We start from the raw sequence: 16,364 nt of genomic DNA on the forward strand, positions 1-16,364 counted from the left end.
AATCTCTAGTAATTAAGACACTGAAATGGCAGAATTAAAGCATGAATTTATTTTACTTCTCTTCCAATTTTATTCCTTAGATGAATATACAGAAATTATTAAGTCCACAAAAACACCAACAGAGATTTTTTGGGCACTATCGTTTAGGGAATTAATATGAATAGGACTGTCTGGGCTTTTGAGAGGTTTTATAACACTAATAACTGCCATTTGTAGAATGATTACTTCAAGTTCAGTGCTCTGTTAGGCATATTACATACATAACTTCATTTGACTCATACAACAACCTTATGAGGTATTATCTGATATTGTTTCCATTAGACAGTTGAGAAAACTATGGGAGACAGAAAAATGAGTAGTAACTTACTTCAAGGGAAGAGGAAGCAAACCAGTTTGCCCCAGAAAACCCAGGAGGGGCTCATAATAGATACCAGATATAATGGATAAACTCTCTCAAAGAGAGTTTGAGAGACTGCATACAGGAACTATAAATCTCTCCTCCTACACATCTCCACATATCTATTCAGAAGACATTTTCTGCACTTAGTCAAAAGCAGACATTCAGGGCCCAAGGCACTGGGTATAGTTGTGGGCATGAGTGAGAGCTGAAAAGGGAATTCACACAAAGTCTGTCATTGAAACACTGTTACTTCCAGTCCCTTTTCTCTGTCCTGTATGTAAAATATTATCAGCCAGGAGTATCAAAAGATCTGGAGAGCAATTCAACACCAACCACAAGATTCAGTATCAAACTGATATGAAGGATGCCCCCCTCCCAAACAAATGGCTTTCTACCCAGTGACTCATAAGTGAAGCTACCCAGGTAACAGATTAAATATGAAAGAACATCCAGGATTCAAACAGAAAGGCCTTGGAAAAGAAAAGTAAATTTAAGATAATGAGGAAAAGGGATCGTGAGTGAAATAAATAATACCTACAAAATAATTTATTAAATTTTTTTCATAAGGATAAAGGAAATCCAGAAATAAAGTATTTTAATAAAAAAGAAACTTATCAGAGAATAAAAAACAGGCCTTCAAAATTAGAGTTTTAGGGGCGCCTGGGTGGCTCAGTTGGTTAAGCGCCCGACTTCGGCTCAGGTCATGATCTCACGGTCCGTGAGTTCAAGCCCGGCATCAGGCTCTGTGCTGACAGCTCAGAGGCTGGAGCCTGTTTCAGATTCTGTGTCTCCCTCTCTCTCTGACCCTCCCCCGTTCATGCTCTGTCTCTCTCTGTCTCAAAAATAAATAAACATTAAAAAAAAAAATTAGAGTTTTGACACGTTCAATTTATATAGCCAAGAAATCTTCCAGCTGAGATTTAAAAACAGCTGAGACTTAAAAGAAAAATTGTACAGAAATGATAGGAGACCTAGAGATTCAGTCCATAATGATTGGACTTCTAGGACAACTGGAATTCCAGAAAGATATAAAATGAAAAATGGGGAGGAGAACTTTAAAAATTATATAATAAGTAATAAAATAAATTTTCCCAGAATTGAAGAAATGCAAGTATCCAGATTGAAATGGTCCATCATGTGCCCCAAACAATGCATATGAAAAGATACACAACAGGCACATTTTCATCCAATTCTAGTATATAAGAGAAGACAAAAAGAACCTTAAGGAGTATGAGGAAACAGGTTCTGAATAAAAGAATGAGAATCAGAGTTGCATTAGGCTTTTGAACACTGGATATAACTGGATGTAACTCTATGGTATGAACACATTGGTAACTTAACTTTCTTTCTCCTCCTGAGAAATCAAAGCAACAAGAAAAAATTAGAAACAACAAAATGAAAAGAGGATTAAAAAAATATTGCCCCACTTTTTCAGCAGAGGTGTCAGACAAAATCTGTGGAACCCAAAAGAAAACCAATTAAAATTAAATAGAGGGGTGCCTGGGTGGCTCAGTCAATTGAGTGTCTTGACTTCGGGTCATGGTCTGGCAGTTCACGGGTTCGAGCCCTGCACTGGGCTCTCCGCTGTCAGAGCAGAGCCTGCTCTGGATCCTCTGCCCTCTTCTCTTTGCCCCTCCCATCACTTGCACTCTTTCTCAAAAATAAATAAATGTTGAAAAAATAATAAAATTAAACAGAAAATGCAAAGAGAACATCAAGGGACCTCATGAGTAGCAGGCCTCAGAAAGTAGCAGCAAAGCACACTTCCTGAAAGGAGAAACTCATCCAGAAATGCAAACTCTATAGCCTATAAATCTAATAACTGAGGGGTAACGTAAGCCGAGCTTCAGCAGAAGTCACAAGTTGGGATGCAGAGAAAATGCACAGAGTATCTATCTGAGAGGGCTCCTAATAGCACATCTCAGAAAGATCCAGCAGAATCTTACTCCATGAAGGTCAAGGGCTCATCGGTAAGTGCAAGGGCTCTGTCCTGTTTGCTGCTGCTGCTGGTGAAGGGCCTGGGAATGCAGGGCTGGGAACAGAAATCCTTTCAGACTCAGCTTGGGTCAGAGGACCAAAGGGAGGAGGGCTACACAAAATCTTGTCAGAGGAGCCATGCTGGCTGGTATCTGTGGTCTCTGTGACTGCGAAGAGAGGGCTTCTGAACGGTCTGACGCCTGGCAGGGAACCCTGGCCCCTCCACCATCCATGAACTCACCTGCAAATAGCTGGACCAGGAAAAACCATGTCATTGTAAATTAATGTTGAAGAAAGGCTATGGCAGGACATCAGCACAACGATTTTGTAAGAGAAAATGTGAAAGGGCTATAAAGATTACAAATGCATCAAAGACATTTGCAGGAAAATGATGTCATAGAACAGATGAAAATATTGGCCACACATTCCACCACAAAAGAAGTCTGCAAAATACACATGTAGGAACTCATACATTAGTTTTTCCTTTGGCCCTTTTGCTGCATCTTTTATATTAAGACTGTTCTTTCCTTTTAAAGAACATAAAAATATTCACCAATGTTAATTTTTCTTTTATAGCTTCAATTTTAACTCTTAATTCCATCTTTAATTTTTTTTCTGGAATTTGGTATGAGGTAGGAATGTAACTTACAATTTTTCCATATACCAATTTTATTTGAGGATAGAGAAATGCATATTTCCAAAGTAAACATACCTCATGCTTATTTGGCTACTAAATTCTCTGGCTTGATCAATCACTGATAATTAGGGTAGAATATATGTACAGCTTCTTCAGCAAGCTTTTTGCCCCATGAAGAGAACTAGTGATATTACAGACATCTCCTGGCCTGTCACTATGTCTCTGTGCTCACTGCCAGGGAGGCTGCAGATTCTCCAACAAAATCCAGTTAGATTCAGAACTGAAAATGCCTTGTTTCAGGTACCTATAAAAAGCAAATTTTTAAAAATAGGGCAGATTTATGCCACTGTTTTGTAATACTTTTAATAGTTGTATGTTATTTTTGTATCAACAAGTTTTTTGCTTAAAAATACAAATTGTAAATAACCATTATTCATAAGGTGAGTTGAGAACTGTATAATTTATTAAGAATTCCAGCATAGGGTCACCTGGATGGCTCAGTCGGTAAAGCGTCTGACTCTTGATTTCAGCTCAGGTCAGGATCTCATGGCCGTGGGACTGAGTCCTATGTCAGGCTCTGCAATGATAGCACAGAGCCTGCTTGGAATTCTCTCCCTTTCTCTCTTTCCCTCTCCTGCTTGCACACACACATGCATTCCCTCTCTCAAAATAAATAAGTAAACAAGATTCATTAGGGAAGTTTAAAACCACGAAGTAAAATGAATCCTCTCTCCCCACACACGCAACATTAAAAAAAAAATTATCAACAATTCTGTCATTCTTCAGGTAACATTTACTGACTCCTTATTAAGTGTCTGGAAACATCCCAAGCCTGCCTTACCTCATTCAAAACTCAAGAAAACCCAATGAACTAGGTCAGTGGCAGAATTAGTAGAAAGCTAATAGTTTCTATACATGAATACCTTCCAAAAAAGGGGCCCTATCAATATCTTCATGTTTATTATGTTTTTGTAAAGTATGTAAAAATGTCTGTTTCTACCATAGTCAGTTAAGACTACCGTCTCTTTCCATTTAAACTGCCCCTTATTTGCATTTCCCTTCCTGTTTAGCGGAAGTAGAGGTGGCAGTAGGTATTTCTGAGATTTTGTTAAGGATTGACTGGAAATATTTTCTGTGCTTTCCAATCTCTCTGCCATATCTAATTACATTATTGCTGGCCATTTCCAGTTTGGGATGTCTTCTAAGAATACCCTGAATGTGGCCAATTCAAAAAATATTTAAGACATTCATTCTACAGAAAATTTGAAATGCCCTAAAATCTCATAGCTCAGATATATCAAAGAAAGTCAATAGAGGTTTCCTCAAATTTGACAACAATCCTAAAAATGACACTGCATCACTAGTTGAGAGTTGAGAATTTGGAAGAAACCTCTGAGCTATCAAAAATAAAAGGCAAATTTCCATCAGCTTATGTTAGAAGATACTCCAAGTTAGTTTCCTGTTCCTCCTATAGAAAATGATAATTACATGGGGCACCTGGGTGGCTCAGTTGGTTGGGTGTCTGACTTCAGCTCAGGTCATGATCTCGTGGTTCGTGGGCTCGAGCCCTGTGTCGGGCTCTGTGCTGACAGCTCAGAGCCTGGAACCAGCTTTGGATTCTGTGTCTGCCTCTCTCTTTGCCCCTCCCCCATTAGCATGTGCTCTCTCTCAAAAATAAACATTAAAAAAAATTAAAAAGAAAATTATAATTACAAAGTTGTTAAATGAAGAGAGACTCCATATGTATGATTTTCTTGGCCTAAGAAATACTTCAAATTGTATGTAACACGGTAGTCATAATTTTGTGGGTTTGTTTTCTTAAATACAGCTTGCCAAATTTAGTAAGCAAAACCTACAAAATCTAGAACCATTCATGAAGTTATTATATTATTTTTGTTGAAAGGTTAATAAGTTGAAGTTCAGAGAGATCAATCAACTCTCCAAAGTCATGTAGATATTAAAAGGTGAAATATGACATAAAATCACATTTTCACTCCCCAAAATATTGAACAGAACCATAAGATAGTATTGGTTAACTGTTCATGACAAACTATGTGGCCATGGCAATTTTGTTGACCTCTGGAAACTTCAGTTTCACTGTGTACGAAAAAAAAAAACAAAAGAGAGAGACAGATCCCACTAGGTCATCTTTAAGTTGTCCTTCAAAACTAGGTCAATGGCATCTACCTTGAACTTAGTAGTGGGTGGAAGCCCCAATCTATCACAGGGTATGCAGTGAGGGTTGCTAGGCTTCCTGCACACATTCAAATTTATAAAAATTTGTTGATTTGTACTAGTATGGTTTTGCTCATAATGAAAATTCGCTCCCCTCCAATAATATATAGGAGTGAATCAGTATAATTGCACTTAGGTTTCTGTTGAGTTTACCAACCTAGGACAAGAGAGAAACTATAGCCGTATACTACTACTACTGACTACATCATCAAACATGTCTAGACTGTTTTTAGTTTAATTAAAATTTTCTTTTGTGGGGTGCTGGATGGCTCAGTCAGTTAAGGGTCCGACTTTGGCTCAGGTCATGATCTCACAGTTCATCGGTTCAGGCCCCGCGTCGGGCTCTGCGCTGACAGCTCAGAGCTTGGAGCCTGCTTCAGATTCTGTCTCCCTCCCTCTCTGCCCCTCCTCTGCTCACATTCTGTTTCTCTTTCCTTGAAAAATAAACATTAAAAAATATATATTTTTTACTCCCTTGGATTTTCTTTCTTGATTTCACAACTTGACAGTTATTTGAGAAGTTATTTTTTCATTTATTTTCTCATGGATTCGTCCTTAGAAAATAACTCTAGGGGCATCTGGGTGGTGGCTCAGTTGGTTAAGCATCTGACTTTGGCTCAGGTCATGATCTTGCATTTCATGAGTTCAAGCCCCATGTCGGGCTCTGTGCTGACAGCTCAGATTCTGTGTCTCCCTCTCTCTCTGCCCCTCCCTCGCTTGCACTCGATCTGTCTCTGAAGAATAAATAAATGTTTAGAAAAAAAATTTTTTTTTCTTTTGAGATAACCCTAGATTCACATGTAGTTTTAAGAAATAATAGAGATACTATGTATCTTTTCCTCAGTTTTCCCTTGGTGAATCTTATGAAACTATAACACAATATCACAACCAGGATACTAATAGCGATATAATCAAGATGTAGAACATTTCCATCAGCACAGGATCCTTAACACTGCCCTTTTATAGACACACTCACTTCCCTCTTATCCTTAACTCCTGGCAACCACTAATCTGTTCTCCATTTTTAAAATTTTGCATTTTGAGAATGTTACACAAATGGAACCCTACATTATGTAATCATTTGAGATTGACTTTTTTTTATTCAGGATAATTATATAGAAATTCACGTAAGTTGTTTTAAATAAGTTGGGGATGCCTGGCTTGCTCAGTCCGAAAGTATGCAACTTTTGATCTCAGGGTAATGAATTTGAGCCCCACGTTGGGCATAGTTTACCTTAAAAAATAATAATAGTTTGTTCCTTTGTGTTATATAGTATTCTATGCTGCAGATGTACCATAGCAATTTGTACATGTAGATATTCGGTTGTTTCAGCACCATTTGTTGAAAAGATTATCCTTTCTTGTTTTTGCTCCTGTGTTAAAGATCAGTTGATTGGGGCGCCTGGGTGGCTCAGTCGGTTAAGCGTCCGACTTCGGCTCAGGTCATGATCTCACGGTCCGTGAGTTCGAGCCCCGCGTCGGGCTCTGTGCTGACAGCTCAGAGCCTGGAGCCTGCTTCAGATTCTGTGTCTCCCTCTCTCTCTGACCCTCCCCCATTCATGCTCTGTCTCTCTCTGTCTCAAAAATAAACATTAAAAAAAAAAAAAAGATCAGTTGATTATATGTTTATGGGTCTATTTCTAGGCTCTCTACTCTGTTCTGCAAATTTGTCTATTCTTTTGCCAATGCTAAACTGTCCTGACTGTCACGTAGCAAGTTTTGAAGTCAGGTAGAGTTAATCGTCCAAATTTGTTCTTTTTCTTTAACAGTGTATTAGCTACTCTGGGTTTCTTCTGCCTTTCCATATAAACTTTAGAATCAGTCTGTTGATACCCACAGAATTATCTTGTGGGGATTCTGATTGGGATTACACTGAAACTATAAATAATGCTGGTAAGAACTGGCATCTTAACAATACTGAGTCTTGCTATCCATGAACCTGGGATAACTCTCAATATATTTGGGTCTTCTTTGCTTTCTTCCATCAGAGTATTATAATTATTCTCATATAGATCTTTTACATATTTTGTTAGATTTCTACCTAAATATTTCTTGTAGACAACATATGGTTGGATCTTGTTCTGTTTTCTTAAATCTATTCAACAATCTCTTTTAATTGGTGTATTTAGAACATTCACATTTATCCAAAGGATACAAAAATGCTGATTTGAAGGGGCACATGCACCCCAATGTTTAACAATAGCCAAATTATGGAAATAGTCCAAATGTCCATGAAGTGATGAATGGATAAAGAAGATGTGGGGCATGTATATATGGAGCATGTATATAGATATATATATATATAGATAGATAGATATATATATATCTATATCTATATCTATATAGATACACACACACACACACATATATATGTGTATATATGTATACATACATATAATGTATATAATGGACTATTACTTGGTGATCAAAAAGAAATATTGCCATTTGCAACAACGTGGATGGAACTAAAATGTATTATGCTAAGTGAAATAAGTCAGTTAGAGAAAGATAAGTATCATATGATTTCACTCATATGTGGAATTTAAGAAAGAAAACAGATGAACATAGGGGAAGGGAAGGAAAAATAAGATTAAAACAGAGAAGGAGGCAAACCATAAGAGACTCTTAAAGAGAGAGAACAAACTGAAGGTTGTTGGGTGGGGGGATGGGTTAAATGGGTGATGAGCATTAAGGAGAGTACTCGGTTGGAATGAGCACTGGTTGTTATACATAAGTGATGAATCACTAAATTCTATTACTGAATTATACTATATGTTATTATTACACTGTATATTAACTAACTTGGATTTTAAAAAAGAAAAAAGAACATTCACATTTAGAGTGATTACTGGTATAGATGGATTAATATATACTACTTTTCTATGTGTTAGCTTGCTCTTTCTTTTCTTTTGTGTTTCAGTCTTTTTTTTTTTTTTTAAACCTTCTCTGGTTTTAATTGAACATTTTATATAATTCTATTTTATTTCCTCTCTCAGCATCTCAATTATACTTGAAAAAACTTTTAGTGGTTAGGGCACCTAACCTGGCTCAGTTGGTTCAGTGTCTGACTCTTGTTGATTTCAGGTCAGGTCATGATCTCGGGGTTCATGAGATGGAGCCCTGTGTTGGGCTCTGCACTGACAGCATGCAGCCTGCTTGGGATTCTTTCTCTCTCTCTCAAAATAAATAAACTTTTAAAAAAAAATTTAGTGGTTACTCTAGCATTTGCAACATACATCTACATACAACTAATCCACTTTCAAATAACATTGTTCTGCTTATTTGCCTTTATTGTTACTTACTGTATTTTCTTCCTTTCTAATATTATTCTAAGATTCCTTCTTTAATGGCTTCATTTGTTTATAGAACTTCCTTCAGTCATTCTTTTAGCAAAGGTGCATTGAGGTCAAATTTTCTTAAAGAAGTTTTCCTTCCATCTTGAAAATATTTTGAATTCTTCATTCCTCATGGGTATTTTCTCTGCATATAGCACTCTTTGTGGATAGTTCTTTCAGTACTTGGAAAATGATGTACCACCACCTTCCTGCCTCTTCCATCATTCAAATTATTTCTTCTTATACATAAGGTGTCTTTCTCCCTTAATGCTTTCAAGATTTTTGTCTTTAGGGGCACCTGTGTGGCTCAGTCGGTTGAGTGTCCAACTCCCGATTTTAGCTCAGGTCATGATCTCAAGGTTCATGAATTTGAGCCCCGTGTCAGGCTTTGCGGTGGCAGCACAGAGCCTCCCTGGGATCTTCTCTCTCTCTCTCTCCCCTCACCTCCCTGTTCCCTGTCTCTCAAAACAAATAAACTTAAATATATATATATATATATACACACACACACACACACACACACACATATATACATATATACACACACACACATATACACACGTGTGTATATGTGTATGTGTGTGCACATATATATATATGTAAAGAGATTTTTTCTTTAGTTTTCATAGATTTGATTCTGATATATGTTGTTTGGATTTCTCTGATTTATCCTGTTTAACATTCTTTTGGCTTTTGTTTTTCCCTCCCCATAGCCAGCTTCTTGAATTGAGGTTCTGTCTTTGCTCAGTATGGGAAATTTTCAGGCAATATATTTAAGATTGTAATTTTAGGTAATCTCTACCTAACGTGGGGCTCAAACCTATAACCCTGAGATCAAGAGTCGCATGATCAGGGGCGCCTGGGTGGCTCAGTCGGTTGAGCAGCCGAACTTCAGCTCAGGTCATGATCTCGCGGTCCGTGAGTTCGAGCCCCGCGTTGGGCTCTGTGCTGACAGCTCAGAGCCTGGAACCTGTTTCAGATTCTGTGTCTCCCTCTCTCTGCCCCTCCCCCGTTCATGCTCTGTCTCTCTCTGTCTCAAAAATAAATAAACGTTAAAAAAAAATTAAAAAAAAAAAGAGTCGCATGCTCTGAGCCAGCCAGTCACCCCATCTGCCAACATTTCTTAATACACTCTTTCAGCCCTGCCCTTTCTTCTCCTCCTAGCTCTCTGATGACATGAATATTAGATCCTCTGTCATTGTCTCACAGGTCTCTATGGCTGGACTCATTTTTTTTTTCCAGTCTATTTTCTGTTGTGCCAATTGGGTAATTTTTGTTCCATCTTCAAGTTCATGGATTCTTTCCTCTGTCTCATCCATTCTTCTGTTAAGCCTATTCATTTAGTTTCTTATTTAGGTTATTGTATTTTTCAGTTTTAAAATCTCCATTTGGTTCTTTATAGCTTCTATTTCTTGGCTGAGACTTCCTGTTTCTGTGCTGAGACATTCTGTTTTCATTTATTTTAAGCTTGCTCTTAATTGCTTGCTTAAGCATTTAATGATGGCTGCTTTAAAATCTTTGTCAGATATTTCTAACATCTCTGTCAACTTAGTGTTGCCATCTATTTTTTTTTAAGGTGTTCCTGGTTCTTGGAATGACATGTGATCTTTTATTGAAACCCAGACAGGGATGCCGGGGTGGCTCAGGCAGTTAAGTGTCTGACTCCTGATTTGGGCTCAGGTCATGATCTCATGCTGTTAGCATAGAGCCTGCTTGGAATTCTCTCTCTCCCACTCCCCTGGTTGCACTCTCTCTCCAAACCAACCAACCAACCAACCAACCAACCAACCAACCAACCAACGAACCTAGACATACTGCCATACTGGTTGTTTTGAGATTCTACATCATAAACTTTCTACTTTAGTTGTTCTTCTCGGACACCACTATAGGAGCAGAAAGGGGATGTTGCTGCCATGTACTCCCAGGTGGTGAGGACGTCCAGGCCCCCTAGGTAACTTCTGTAATACCTGAGGTGGTGAGGGAAGGGCTTCTTATACTGGGCAAAGGTAAAAATCATGACTCTCCATTAGGCCTCCCCTGACACATCTCGGTGGGGGATTAGGATTAGGATTAGGGTTAGGGGTACTTCATTGTAAATTGGCCAGGATAGGAGTCCAGGCTCCCCACTTGGCCTTGGAGGCCTTGAGTGGGAGTGTGGCTACTGTTTTTCCATAGTATTTGCCTGAAATAGAGACATTATTGTGTAAAATAATACGTTTTGTCTCACTAGCCTGCCCTTTCCTGATCCTTTGACCATGACAAGACAGGCATTTTTTTTTTTTTTTTTCTGTCTGCATCCATTGGCATTTCCAGATTGCTAGCTTCTTCAGCTTCTTCAGCCTGAGATATATGAGGCAAACAGAAAACTCCAGAAACTCACCACTCTGTGGTTCTATTGAGTTCTCAGGCCCCTCCCTACCTGGTCTGCCTTCTCTCCATCTTTCAATCTTCTTATGTGTTTATTTATATATAATGTATTCAGGGTTTTTAGTTATACACAGCAGGAGGAACAGGGCAAAGTACATTTCTCCATCCAGGTATTTTTGACTTGTGATTTTATCTAAAATCGATTTCTAGTGGACAGAGGTAGGTATTGCTATTTATTCATTTTGGCAATCTGCCTTATTTATTGGTATGTTTAGACCATTTGTAGTTAATGTAATTATTGCAATGGCTATATTTAAATCTACAATTGTATTTTGTTTATTCTGTTTTTTATTCTTCTGTACCTTTCCCTGCTCTGTTTTTCGATATTTGAATATTTAACAAAGTTCCATCAATTGCTTTTTTAGTTGTAACTCTGATTTTAATTTTATTATTACTAATTTTGTTAATGTTTACTTATTTTTGAAAGGGGGGGAGGGGCAGAGAGAGAGAGGGAGACACAGAATCTGTAAAAGGCTCCAGGCTCCGAGCTATCTGCACAGAGCCCGACATGGGGCTTGAACTCAGGAACGGTGAGATCATGACCCAAGCCAAAGTTGGATGCTTCAGTGACTGAGCCACCCAGGCACCCCTAAAATTTTATTTTTGAGAGAGAGCATGCGAGCAGGGGAGAGGGCCATACGAGAGGGTAGAGAAAGAGAAAGAGAGAGAGAGAGAGAGAGAGAATTCCAAGCAGTTATTGGATTCTTAGTTATTCTAAGTAAGTTAGTTATTCTAAGAATTAAGATGTACATTCTTAACTTTGTTTCTACTTAATTAACATTGTATCATCTCATGTAATACACAGAAACTTTACAACCAAATACTTTCCTATACCATCACCTCCACTTTTTTATGCTCTAGTGTATATGATGAAACAATGTTATAACTTTTGCTGTATTTAATTTTTTTACAAATTTTAAGTAATTAACAATTTTAAGTAATTTCTACACTAACATGGGGCTCAAACTTACAACACCAAGATCAAGAGCTGCATGCTCTACCAACTGAGCCAACCAGGTGCCCCAATTTTGCTATATCTTAAAGAAATTAACAAGAAAATGGTCTTTTATATCTGCTTATTTACTATTTCTCTTGCTTTTTTGTCAAATCTGCACCACTTCTCAAAACTACTTGAACTTAAATACAACCAAAGTATACCACTGTCCCCCTTTGGGGATAAACATATAAATTATATAGTAAGACTGTTCTTGACCTTTCTCATTAACTCATAACAAGTATCATTTGGTACCAATGTGATTGGAAACTAAAACACAAATTTAAGTAATGAAACTGGGCAGTACAGATGAGAAGATTTGTGCTTCTGTTTCACATTATCAGTTACAATTTTTAAAAAATGCTAGATATTGAAATTCTTGCTGAAAATTCTGTCTAAAACTGTTAACATGTCTGAAACATTAAATAAAACAGGCAATGTTTTCAACTCATTTTAAAGAATTACCCCAGTATGTCTTCAAAGTAAATGTGAAATTTTAGTTCATACCAATATGTCTAAAATTAAAAACTGTATTTTATTTCCCTTAGAAGTCCACTGGGAAATAGGAATATTTGGTGAGATAACCAATTCATAAAAATAAATTCATATGTATGAAACTTCATTTACTGAACTTTCCTATGTGCTTGACATTGCTACTAACCAGGATTATAGACTCCTTTTAAGACACTCACTAGTAGGGGACAAAGGCAAAAACATTGCCTTCTTATAAGTGAATCAGAAAGGCTGAACTTTACTATCTTGAAGAAAGTGAGGAACGAGTGAAGGATTTTCAGTAGTAGAGAAATATGGTAACCTAACAGACCAGCTAACCCAACATCCACTCCCCTTTCTCCACTGTCTATATTTACTAAAGAAGCTAGAAAAGGTAGAGGTTCATATTCCAAACCTCTCTTGCAGTGAGAGATGGTCATGTTGACAAAGTTCTTGTCAGTAAAATATAAATCTACTTGAAAAGGCTTCTGGCAAAGCTTTTGATTTCCTGATGACTACACAGGGCTTGCTCCACCCCTTGCCTTCTTGGCTTAACTCCAGCCTGTCTACAACTGTGCCAGCCATCCTATAACCTGAAGGGGAAGACCAAAAGCATCCTAGATAACACAGCAATGAGGCTATTGAGCCTGCAGCCATCCCCAGATTTCTTATTCAAGATTATAAACCCATTTAAGTGATTTAAGTTTGGTTTTCTGTTATCTGAGTCTGAATGTTTTTCTAACTAATAAAAATTGTAAGAATAAATGTGTATTTTAGAATGTCCATTCCTGAATTAGTGTGGAGGATGCATTAAGAAAGGGGCAAAATGACTCTGGAAAACAGTGTGGAGGTTCCTCAAAAAATTAAAAATAGATCTACCCTAGCAATAGCACTGCTAGGAATTTACCCAAGGGATACAGGAGTGCTGAGGCATAGGGGCACTTGTACCTCAATGTTTATAGGACCACCTTCAACAATAGCCAAATTATGGAAAGAGCCTGAATGTCCATCAACTGATGAATGAATAAGGAAATTGTGGTTTATATACACAATGGAATACTACGTGGCAATGAGAAAGAATGAAATATGGCCTTTTGCAGCAACATGGATGAAACTGGAGAGTGTTATGCTAAGTGAAATAAGTCAAACAGAGAAAGATACCATATGTTGTCACTCTTATGTGGATCCTGAGAAACTTAACAGAAGACCACGGGGGAGGGGAAGGAAAAAAAAAAGTTAGAGAGGGAGGGAGGCAAACCATAAGAGACTCTTAAAAACTGAGAATAAACTGAGGGTTGATGGGGGGTGGGAGGGAGGGAGGGGTGGGTGATGGGCATTGAGGAGGGCACCTGTTGGGATGAGCACTGGGTGTTGTATGGAAACCAATTTGACAATAAATTTCATATTAAAAAAAAAAAAACAAAAAAAGGAAGGGGCAAAATAAAGGTACTGAGACTTGTTAGGAAGTTATTAAAGAATTCTAAGCAAGAAAAAGAAGGGCCTGAACTAAGGTAACTACAGTGGGGATAGTGAAGAAAATAGAGATTACAGAGATATTTAAAAGATGTTAGAGATAGGGCAAAATGATGAAATAATTTCAAGTGTCTTCTAAGTTTCTAGTTTGAGCAACAGGATGGATATTTGTGCTGTTCTCTGAGACCAACATAGTGAAGGTCTGATAAGTTCAGGTTTGGACATACTCAGTTTGAGATACCTATGGGACAATGTGAAAATGATGAGAAGGAAGTTGACTATGGATCTTGAAGTCAAGAATGAAGTCTGGATTGAAGGAATCCTTATTTGACAGTAACCAGCATATAGAGTAGTACTGTCCAACAGAATAATGTAAGCCACATATACAATTCTAAAGTAAAAAATAAATGGATAATATTAATTTTAATATTTTATTTACCTCAATATAACCAAAATATTTTCAACATATTACCAATAATTATTAATGTGATATTATACATGCTAAGTCTTTAAAATCTGATGTGTATTTTACATGTAAAGCACATCTGTTAATCTGAATGCCTTTTTTATGACAAATACTTGATTTATATATAAATTTCATAAAATTTAGTTGAAAAATAGATTCATATACTCAAATTATTCCAGTTTTCTAATAACTGAAAGAAAATAATATTTTCCAAGAAAATAATTACATCCATAATGAAAAAAATCCCATTCATCTTTTTAAAAAGAATTGATTTGCCTTCAGAGCAAAAGCATATCAATTTGAAGACTGTATTTGTCTAAGTAAATTCGATTAATTTTGGGTCAGCTCAGTACTGTTAACATCGAATTCAGAATTATGGAATAAATTTAAAAGCAAATTAATCAATAAATAAAACATTTTTCAAATTTTCTTATAGTTTACATAGTAAATTTACATAGCAATGTCAAATACAGTTAAAAGTTTGTGCATACGGACTCATATTAGAAAAATGTGTGAAATTATTTATTTTTAAAAGTTTCTATTTCAAAATAAATTTTAGTGCTTGTCTAAGTAGGACACAAATAGGCTTTTTCTTTTCCTTGCAGCTTCAAATTTAGATCATTGGGGAGATCTAATTTAGATTCAATGGGGAGAAAACCAGCATTTACTTTTTTCTTTTAACTTTTTTTAAAGTAAGCTCTTGTCTAACATGGGGCTTGAATCCATGACCCCCCAATCAAGAGTCACATGCTCTGCCAACTGAGCCAGCCAGGTGCCTCCACCATTTTCTCTTTTTAAGTATTAAATATTTGGCTAGCATTTTTTTGTTGTTAAAGAAAATCCTGAACTAGTGTTAACATTACAGTAAGTTTTTACTTCCACAATTCAACCAACTGGCAGAGTACATCAGATCACTAAATTCATTCTTCTAATTCTTTCAGCAATCCTTTAAGCTGATGTTGATTCATAGTGTTTGCACTCATACAATGAATATTTAACTGTATCCATGACACCTTTCATAGAGACCATTTCAGAAAATTGACAACTATCTTCAAAATGTATCATACAGGTAGAATGAACCAATAAGGGAAATGTCTCATCTAAAAATTTCAATAAAGTATGACATTTTACCTAACCTGGCTGGAGTGCCATTTACTGTGATAGAAGTAACTTTTTTTCTCATCTAGTTGAAACTCCTGTGACAGATGTAAAAGCTTAAAAAATAGCTACACAGGGGCACCTGGCTGGCTCAGTCAATAGAGGAAGCAACTCTTGATCTTGAGGTTGTGAATTCAAGCCCCACATTGGGCACAGAGCTTACAAAAAAAAAAAAAAAAAAAAAAAAAGCTACACAAGGGTCATTTTTTTAGGCCACAAATTCAAACTATTGCTTCATAAATGTTTAAGTCCTGTAAGACAAAATGCACTCCAAGTTTCACCTGAGTTGCATCTATTACATAACTCATCCAAAAAAAAGGAATTTTTCAGATTTTAAATCAATTTATCTTTTATATGTAAGAAAGGTCTTGTATTCTATAAACAAAGTTTGGTTACTTAACTAAGGACTCTGCACTTTCCTAATAAAACATTTTTTAGGCTTTACCTCATAATTTTCTAACAATTTCTATTACTAAATATTTCACTATCTATCCATCTAAAACCAGTTCTATTTCATGTAAAAATTTAAGCTGTTTTATAGCTGGCCAAACTTAACAAGCTCAACTCGTTTAAAAATTGCTAAAAAATTTTTTTGTTCAACATTTAATTCTGATTTCAAGTAGCTAAATTTCAATTCTTTTTTGACTTTGAAAGATTTCATTCAGTCATTATGCATTTGCTGAAACAGTCTCAATATTATCCAGTCTACTGTCTTTGTTAAGTAACAGCTCGTTTTCCTCTGCCCACAGCCACTGCAATTACCATTCATC

General features: G+C 36.7%; 1 long non-coding RNA gene across 2 annotated transcripts; it reads right to left on the reverse strand.

Moving 5' to 3' along the window:
- Positions 1-26: 26 nt before the first annotated feature.
- On the reverse strand, positions 27-6,841 carry LOC128777690 (uncharacterized). 2 transcript variants are annotated; one of them, XR_008422988.1, is made up of 3 exons: positions 4,503-6,836; positions 3,503-3,591; positions 27-3,318 (listed from the first exon to the last, which is right to left on the reverse strand). It is a non-coding gene; the product is annotated as an uncharacterized LOC128777690 (long non-coding RNA). The 2 variants fall into 2 exon arrangements; XR_008422987.1 differs by lacking the exon at positions 27-3,318 and having other exon boundaries at positions 3,456-3,591; positions 4,503-6,841.
- Positions 6,842-16,364: the final 9,523 nt, after the last annotated feature.

This window comes from Panthera pardus, unplaced genomic scaffold (genome assembly GCF_024362965.1).
Source record: "Panthera pardus isolate Hobbes unplaced genomic scaffold, ASM2436296v1 HiC_scaffold_17, whole genome shotgun sequence".
Classification (NCBI taxonomy): domain Eukaryota; kingdom Metazoa; phylum Chordata; class Mammalia; order Carnivora; family Felidae; genus Panthera; species Panthera pardus.